The sequence below is a fragment of the Lissotriton helveticus genome, chromosome 1_1 (genome assembly GCF_964261635.1).
Source record: "Lissotriton helveticus chromosome 1_1, aLisHel1.1, whole genome shotgun sequence".
Classification (NCBI taxonomy): Eukaryota; Metazoa; Chordata; class Amphibia; order Caudata; family Salamandridae; genus Lissotriton; species Lissotriton helveticus.
In genome coordinates, this window is record NC_136057.1 from 707,858,042 (window position 1) to 707,867,075 (window position 9,034).

Sequence of the window (9,034 nt, forward strand, 5' to 3'; positions counted from 1 at the left end):
TCCTTGAAACTACCGACCTAAAAACCGCAGTTCAGGTGTTAGTTATCTCCAGAATTGAATATGGCTGCTCTACCCTATGTGGCCTACCAAGGACTTCCATGGCCCCTCTAAAAGCTTGCCTCAACGCAGCAGCTAGACTCTTATATGGCTCAAGAAAATTTGACCACATTTCACCACATCTGAAGGCCTTGAACAGGCTTCCTCTCAAGGCCAGAATCCAGCTCAAGCTGGCCTGCATCACACGCAAAGCCCTGTACACGAACTCCCCGGCATACCTCGCCCAGAAAATTGTGGGTTCTGGGAAACTCAGAAACTCCCGGTCCGCCAGAGACCTCGTGCTCCGGACACCCCACGTCCGCAAGGAAAAAACTTATAATTGAGCATTCTCTGGGGCTGCCACAAGAATCTGGAACTCGCTACCATCCTCCATCAGAAAAATACCTTCTCTGTCAATCTTCAAAAAGGAAGCTAAAACCTTCCTAATGAGCAAATTCCTCCAATAACTCTCCTTGATCGCACATACGGCCTTTTATCGTGACTTGTCTCTGTACATAATCTCCTGTACTGCTTGGCACCTTCTGTGTACCAATTCTCACTCCTTCAAATGTTCTGCCAGTTCTCTCTGCCTTTTGCTTTCTTTTGTCCCCCCCGTATATAATTGCTGGTTTTTCCCTTTTTATCGCTTACATGTTGCTCGCTGACTTTGGTTCTGGACTGATTATTGAATATAACTCTGGCTGTTGTCCTATTGTGTTCAATTCCCTAACCCCCAATTGCTTGCTTTTTGCCCATGCCTAGTGCAGTACGTAATGTTTGTATCCCTGTAAAGTGCTCGGATACCCTAACAGGTCATGTTCGCGCTTTATAAAACCTCAAATAAAATAAAAATAAAAATAAAAATCCAGGCAATTCATTGACCCATGATACATGGGAAGCTGCCAAACATTACCCAGTGCATATTAAAATATGCCTGTAGCAACATGGTAACTGAGGTTGATTCTCATTGCTATTAAAGGCCCATTTGTAATGTCAGGAGTGCCCCGCAATCCTGCATGGTTAAGCCAGTGAGTATGGGTTCAAACTTGCACTTGGTAAAATTGTGCAGCAGGTTGGGGGAGCATGCATTCAATTGTTCCCTAAGGCACTGTAGCCTGTCAATCCCCTTTCAGAGGGCCACAGGACATGCCATAGATACTGGACCAAACAGTGGTGTTTGTGGCCTTTGACTCTTGATATCCTGGGGCCCAACCTGCTATGTATCCTGAGCAACTGGGCCAAGTAGCCCTTCAGCACTCGACTCTCACTGGTAGAGCGGGTCGTGAGGTCCATAATATATCTCATGAGGGAGGTAGGTGCAAGGTGAACAGTCTCAAGATTCAAAATACATCCAGCAACCCCAGTAAATGAATGTCCAGCTAGCTCCTAGCTTTTATTTAAAAAAGTAGTATTTATATATGAACACAAAGTGAAGTACGATATACACAAACAATATATATAGAGTCCTTCTAAGGCCGGCACTCTAGCGTTCTCTGGGCAAATCTCAGAGTCCCAGTTCACTGTCTACTGGAAGTTGTCATTCCACATTTATTAAAGAGAACATTCAGCTTAGACCCCGCTGAGTCCAAGTCTTAAAAGTCTCACTATGTCTTTTTAGAAGTCCACGTTTTCCAGCGGTGTGGGGCTACGAGGCAGAGAAAATTCCCCCAGGGCTCTCCGGTCTAGTAATCAGTCTTACATGCTCCACCTGGTTTTGCGATAGGGAAGTCTCCCAGAGTGTTCAACACTTAAGTGTACTGGAGGGGCTTCCGGCATTTATAAACAGTCTCGTTGTTGCAAGCCAGGCGGCTAGACATCCACAGCGCTTCTTTGGATGAAGCAATATGTTACTCTGATACCGCTGGCAGGCCAAGAACAGCCACTCAGCTACCAATGCTTTATTCAGAGCTCACAGGTCTGAACTAACTGCTTCCTCGTGATCATATGATGCACCCAGCGACGACCCTCCTTGACAAATGGAGCACCATGGTGACGGCCCTTGTCCTTCATGGAGGAACACTCTTGCATATGGGGTCACAGACTGTTGCAGGGATTCTGCACAAACGAAAAACTATGCGTAGGATTATGGAACCTTAGTGCATAGGGACTGAGTCATCCTACCACCTTAGTACCCATGAGCCCAGGACCAACTAGCTATAATATCTCACTTGTTCTCCTACTCACACAGAGAAACAAGTGGTTAGACACCCCAGAACACAACACTCCCGACTCTCTCAGGAATCACGGTTGCAAGACACACCCTTTCGCTCACACTCTTGTACTTGTATACATGAAGATCTGACAGAAACACAAACAAATTTTAAATAACATGCAGTATACATACCACAATAAGCACATATATTGGAAGATCTCTGGCCGTTATCTGCAGGCCCCATACCTCAGTTTATAGATCATAGGTGCTGTCTTGCTCGTCTCCCTGGAAAGGTCCCTCTCCAAGTGTCTCCTACCTATTTGTGTATTCCAATAAGACCAAAGTACGTATTTCCAAACAACAGCTGCATCAGCATGTTTTGTGTAGTTGCTAGTGCCTGACCAGAGCAGAATAACAAGGGGCATTATCAGGGCCAGACTGGCCATAGCGGGCACTGGGTATTTCCCCGGTGGGCCGTCAGGGTTGAAGGGTGTTTTTGGGCCCCTGGTGGCCGGTTTTGTTTCAGGACCGTTTTTACAGTATAGCTGCAATATCGGCCGCAGTAAGGAAATCGGCCGTAACTGGCTGTGGAAAACAGCTCGCCCCCCCCCGGAAGGGACGGCCAAGTACTCTGCCAGGGCCGGTTTTGGTTCCCAGTCTGGCCCTGGGTATTGTTGTTCGACCTAGCTCACAATGTTCATACTAAATCCCAGGAACCTGCAGAGTGTGAACACAGCAATAGGTTCTCACGAAAAAAGGACAAAAGAGACATTTTCAAAAATAAACTACTTGTGTGGTAACACATTCAAAGCAGGGAACAATCTGCCGCATGCTCATGCTAACTTAGAGAAGATGACAATGTCCCCAAGGGCCATGTGACAAGACTTTAGTCTGCATACAGGCAACAGCAGCTTCATTCCCAGTGGCCCCCTCTGGCATTTGATGTTGCTGTCTTTAGTTAACACACGGTCAACGTTCTGATTGGTGCAACAACCACGTTTCCACACCTCACTACTGTGATCCACTCGCCAGGATCCCCTGATAGCCCCAGACCTTGCTCCCTACAGGCACTTTCCTCCACCCTACAAGGTCTGCTGGTTTCAGCAGGCTGGTACTCTAGGGCAGTTGGTCTTGATTTCCCTGAGTGATGTGCCCTCACCCAGCTAGGAATCTGGTAGACCTTAATCCCCAGTCCTGGTCGCATGAAACAGAACTCTTTCTGAGCTTCCCCACATTGAAATGTAGCCCATGCTGGCTGCTTGACTGTTGTCAATTTGGGAGCTTCCTTCTCCTTTTTTATAATCCATTTCCACACACAAATGTGTTTTAGTGTCTCATGCTTTGAAGTTCGTGTTGAAGGGAGTCCCTCCTTTGAGGTGCCCACTCCTCTGTCCTTTGCTAATAAAGAAGTATGTCACAGCAGGAACAACTTCAATCCAGCTAGCCCCACAACACAGGCCATGGGAGTTACTCATGGATCACACCTAAATATTAGCATCACTGATATATGCCTACCAAAAGGTTACAAAGGTCCCCTGTCCTATTCTTTAGGATTCCCTTATCAGCCCCATCTCCTTCCTGAGATGAACCCAGATCCCACTGAAAAGTGACCTTTTCAAAATCAGAGTTCTTTTGAAGTGCGTGGTGGAGTCTGTCTCTCCCTTCCTGTGTCTGTTCTACCCAGATCTCAGGAATGTAACAATTCACAGATATGTCAGAGGAGCTCCTTCCCTTCCATGTACCTTACTCAAGAACTTGGGCTTCCATTAAGAAACTCAAAGGACTCCATGTATTGTAATACTCACAGATACACATACATCACAGCACACACACGCGTGCTGCACAGGGCTACATGCTAACACAATGTAGGCTAAGGTGAGTTATTCACACAGCAGCTGAATTTGACATGAGTGGGCCAGTAGGCCCTACTCCAGTAACACAGGTTAAAAGGTCTGTTCACATTACTGACCATCATTACTAAAACATGGTGTGGTGGTGCCGCCACAACGCTCATGCTACTTAACACTTTGGGAAGGCCAGTGTCCCTTTACCACTTATGAGGGTATCGCTTTAAATGCCCCTGCTGGTCTAAGTAAGGCCACAATCCTTGAGACATTCCTAGGTTCATGGTGCACACGCATGATGCGTGTTCAGCCATGGCCATAAATCAGCGCCGGGGATCCAGGAATCAGATAGGGCAGTCAGAGTAGGGGAGCATGTCTGTCACCAGGTGAGGGACTTTCTCATCCCAACAGGGCGTTTCATTAAGAGCTTGGCTCCTCACTATTCAGGGTGAGATGGCAATGAACATGACTTGGTGTTCAGGGGTGGGGATTGCCATCTTGAATTTCAAGAGTTGAAAGGGTGAGATTTGTCTACAAAAGAGAGCAATGTTCATAACCAACCACTAATCAATGTGTTTCTGGGCCTGAGAAGGAGACTGCTGCTTCTTGACCCCACCCAAAGAAGACAATGCATAGTAAGTGTGGTTCTCTGGAAAATGAGGCAATTCAGATCAAGCAACGATGCTAATGGGAAGAGCCTTTTGGAATTCCATTGTATTTGCTAAAGGACACTTGTTGGTTGCAAACTTTGTGAAGAGAAAATAAACGTATGAGAGATGCCACAAGGTACGAGGAAGAGAATCTTGACTTGCTTTGGAAAAGGTTATTTGCAAAAGATACTTGATTGGATGAGATGAACCTTGAATGTTTCACGTTTGGTCCCCGTAACTATATGAGCATCATATCATGATTGATATCAGAGAACAGTAAAAGGGGCATTCAGATCAATTTCCAAGTATGCTAGGAGGAACTTAGGCCCAAATTATGTGTTTGGCGTTCGGACCGCTGTATTCGGAGTTGGGCGGTTGGACCGCCATAAATCCGTGATCTCTGAAGGTCTTGTAGAGGTCTGAGGCACACTATATGCTACATCAACCCCAAGACCACACTCAGAGGCACCCTCCTTTACAGGCCACCAGGACCCCGCGCACAATTTAGTGAAGACATCACAGACTTCATCACTCCACACGCTCTCCCCTCCGAGGACTACATCCTTTTGGGAGACCTCAACTTTCACCTTGAAAAGAACAACGACCGCAACACCACCACCCTTTTGGACAACCTCGCAAACCTCGGACTTAAACAACTTGTCACTACCTCCACCCACATCGCAGGTCACACACTCGACCCTATCTTCACCTCCAGCAAACATGTTTCCTTCAGCCACACCACAGCTCTCCTTTGGACTGACCACAGCTGCGTTCACTTCACCTACAACAAGCCCACATCCAACAACCACCCCCAACCCACTCTGCAAAGAAACTGGAACAAAATCACCATCGACCAGATCTCCTCATCGCTTCTTCAAAAGCCCCCCGCCCACTCCTCAAACCCAGACCAAGCAGCCACCAACCTCACCCAATGGTTATCCAACAGCGCCGACATCCTAGCACCACTGAAAAAACGACAAATCAAACTAGGCAGCAAGAAGGCCTCCTGGTTCAACGATGACCTTAAGAAATCTAAGAAACTCTGTCGCTCCCTTGAGAAGGCCTGGAAAAAAGACCCTAACACCAGCACCAAGGACGCCTTCAAAAACGCCACCCGCATACACCACCAACTAATCCGAAATGCCAAGAAAGCAGCCTTCAAGGAACGTCTAGATAATAACGCCCACAACAGCAAGGAATTATTCAACATCGTCAAGGAATTCACCAACCCCTCAGCCAACTCCAACGACATCACCCCCTCTCAAGCCCTCTGCGACTCCCTAGCCTCATTCTTCCACAACAAAATTGCAGACATCCACAACAGCTTCGACAACCAACCTGGAGACCAACCCTCCCAATCCCCTGCAGGAACCCCACCCCCCTTGAACACCCTCAATGACTGGAAGCCAATCTCCACTGAGGACACCATCCGTCTGATGAACTCTATCCACTCAGGATCCCCCACTGACCCTTGCCCTCACCACATCTTCAACAAAGCTGACGCCATTATTGCACCGCACCTCCGAGACGTCATCAACTGCTCCCTCAACTCCGCAACCTTCCCGGAAAGCTGGAAACATGCCGAACTAAGCGCCCTCCTGAAGAAACCCACAGCTGACCCCACCGAACTCAAAAACTATCGCCCTATCTCACTCCTTCCATTCCCGGCCAAAGTCATCGAGAAAGCTGTCAACAACCAGCTCGCCGCATTCCTCGAAACCAACAAATCCCTCGACTCCTCACAGTCCGGCTTCCGAGCCAAGCACAGCACCGAAACCGCCCTCATCGCAGCAACAGACGACATTCGAACTCTACTGGACAATGGAGACACAGTCGCCCTCATCCTCCTCGACCTCTCCGCAGCCTTCGACACAGTCTGCCATAGCACCCTTCTACAGCGCCTCAAAAACATCGGAATCCAAGGCAAAGCACTGGAATGGATCACCTCGTTCCTCTCCGGAAGAACCCAGAGAGTCCGCCTTCCACCATTCAAGTCAGAGGCCACTGAAGTCATCTGCGGCGTACCTCAAGGGTCCTCACTCAGTCCCACCCTCTTCAACGTGTACATGAGCCCCCTCGCGGCCATCGCACGCCAACATAACCTCAACATCATCTCCTACGCCGACGACACTCAACTAATCCTATCACTCACCAGAGACCCTAACACAGCCAAAACCAACCTACACGAAGGAATGAAAGAAGTAGCCGAATGGATGAGGCACAGCCGTCTGAAACTGAACTCTGACAAAACAGAAGTCCTCATCTTAGGTTCCTCCCCCTCCGCCTGGGACGACTCTTGGTGGCCAGAGGCCCTTGGAAAAGCACCCATCCTGACGGACCACGCACGGAACCTGGGCATCATCCTAGATTCCTCACTCTCGATGAACAGACAAGTCAACGCCGTTTCTTCATCTTGCTTCAACATTCTTCGCATGCTCAAAAAAACATTTCGCTGGATCCCTACCGAAACTAGAAAAACAGTCACCCACGCTCTGGTCACGAGCCGACTGGACTACGGAAACACCCTCTACGCCGGCACCACCGCAAAACTCCAGAAAAAACTACAACGCATCCAGAACGCCTCAGCCAGGCTCATATTAGACATCCCGCGTAAAGAACACATCTCTGAGCACCTGAAAAACCTCCACTGGCTCCCCGTCAATAAGAGGATCACTTTCCGGCTCCTAACCCACGCACACAAAGCACTCTACAAAATCGGACCCGAATGCCTCAACACACGACTATCCTTCTACACCCCCTCCCGCCAGCTACGATCCTCCAACCAAGCCCTTGCCACTGTACCCCGCATCAACAAAACCACCATGGGAGGTAGATCCTTCTCCTACCTAGCAGCTAAAACTTGGAACTCACTTCCCACTGACCTTCGCCTTACTCAGAACCACCTAGCATTCAGAAAACAACTCAAAACGTGGATATTCGACAAGTAACTCCCCACCCTTCTTCAAGCGCCTTGAGACCCTCTGGGTATGTAGCGCGCTATATAAATCCTTTGACTTGACTTGACTATATGCTGATGGTGGAGCTGCTGCACCACCAAGCATATTACATGTTTCCTCATCACCACAGTTTTCATGGCGGTGAGCCTGCCATGAAAATGGTGGGGATGAGGAAACTAAGAGAGCTGCCTCAGGGCAAGGGGATGCATGCAGGGGAGTCACATGCGCCTCCCTGTAAGCATGCACCCCAGTTCCTGCACAGTATGGAGATAACGTGCTGTGGCACTCCCATTGCGGTGCCTATCTGATAGATACATCTAGACACAGATTCCTTAACTTTTTTATTCTCCCCAGCCGTCAGGTTGGATCCAGAAATTTTTCAACAGTATCTCGGAGTCAGAGGATGGTGTTGTACGACTTTGTGATGACGTCCACTCTGGTTGTTTATATCAGTGTAGTCATAGACGTCCCCTCTGGCACGCGGACGTCAGTTTATTCTTTTCTGTTGTGCAGCGCGGATCCAGAGAAGCAGTTCCTCAGGCAGCTTTCTGGCCTACTTCAACAGTTTTTCTCAGTTGGAACTGTGTGCCTTTTTTCATGTCTTCAGGCTTTAAGGCTTGTGGGTCTTGTGCACAACAGATGTTGGCTATAGACCCGCACTCCATGTGTATGAGGGGTTAGGGAGATCACGGTGCCTCTGAAGACTGCAGCTCCTGCCAGAAGCTGAAGCCGAAAGGGCTCAAAGAACGCAGAATGAAACTCTTGGCGCTGTGGCTGACGTGGTGTTTGGACACTTCATGTCGGCCTTGGTCGTCTACTTCTCATTCGGAGGTACGGGCCATTACAGGAGCCAGAGCCATTCAGGGGGAAGTCACTCTCCATCGATGGCTAAGGGTAAGCGTAGGCGGTTGAGGTTGTGGCATCTCTTGACTTCACCACATGGAGACTCCATCCCTCATAGCTCCTCCTGCTCGCTGGTTGAGGAATCCAGACACATCCAACACCTCCTCGTCTTCACGGAAGCCTGGGCATCAATAGACCAAATGAGAGATTAATACAAATTCTCTACATATCATCTATGGACCTCCTCCTTCCCCTGGAACACCATTGGGCCCCATGGAAGAGAGAGGAGCCACGCTAGTGGGTTCGCCCTTGGGGTCGGTTGGGCCAACGGAGTCGTTGAGTAGGTGCCTGTCGACATCGCTGACTCAGCTGAGGCGTCAGTGCAAGGTCCTTTCGGGTTTCCACCATCGGCGTCTACAACCAACTCCAACATTAACATCGGCGGTGTCGATCAGAGCCATTTCTCCTCCTCCTCTCTGCATCGAGGTGTTGCCTTCTCGGCGTCAATCAACGTCAGCTGCGAAGTTGATGGAGACAAATGAAGGAAATGTT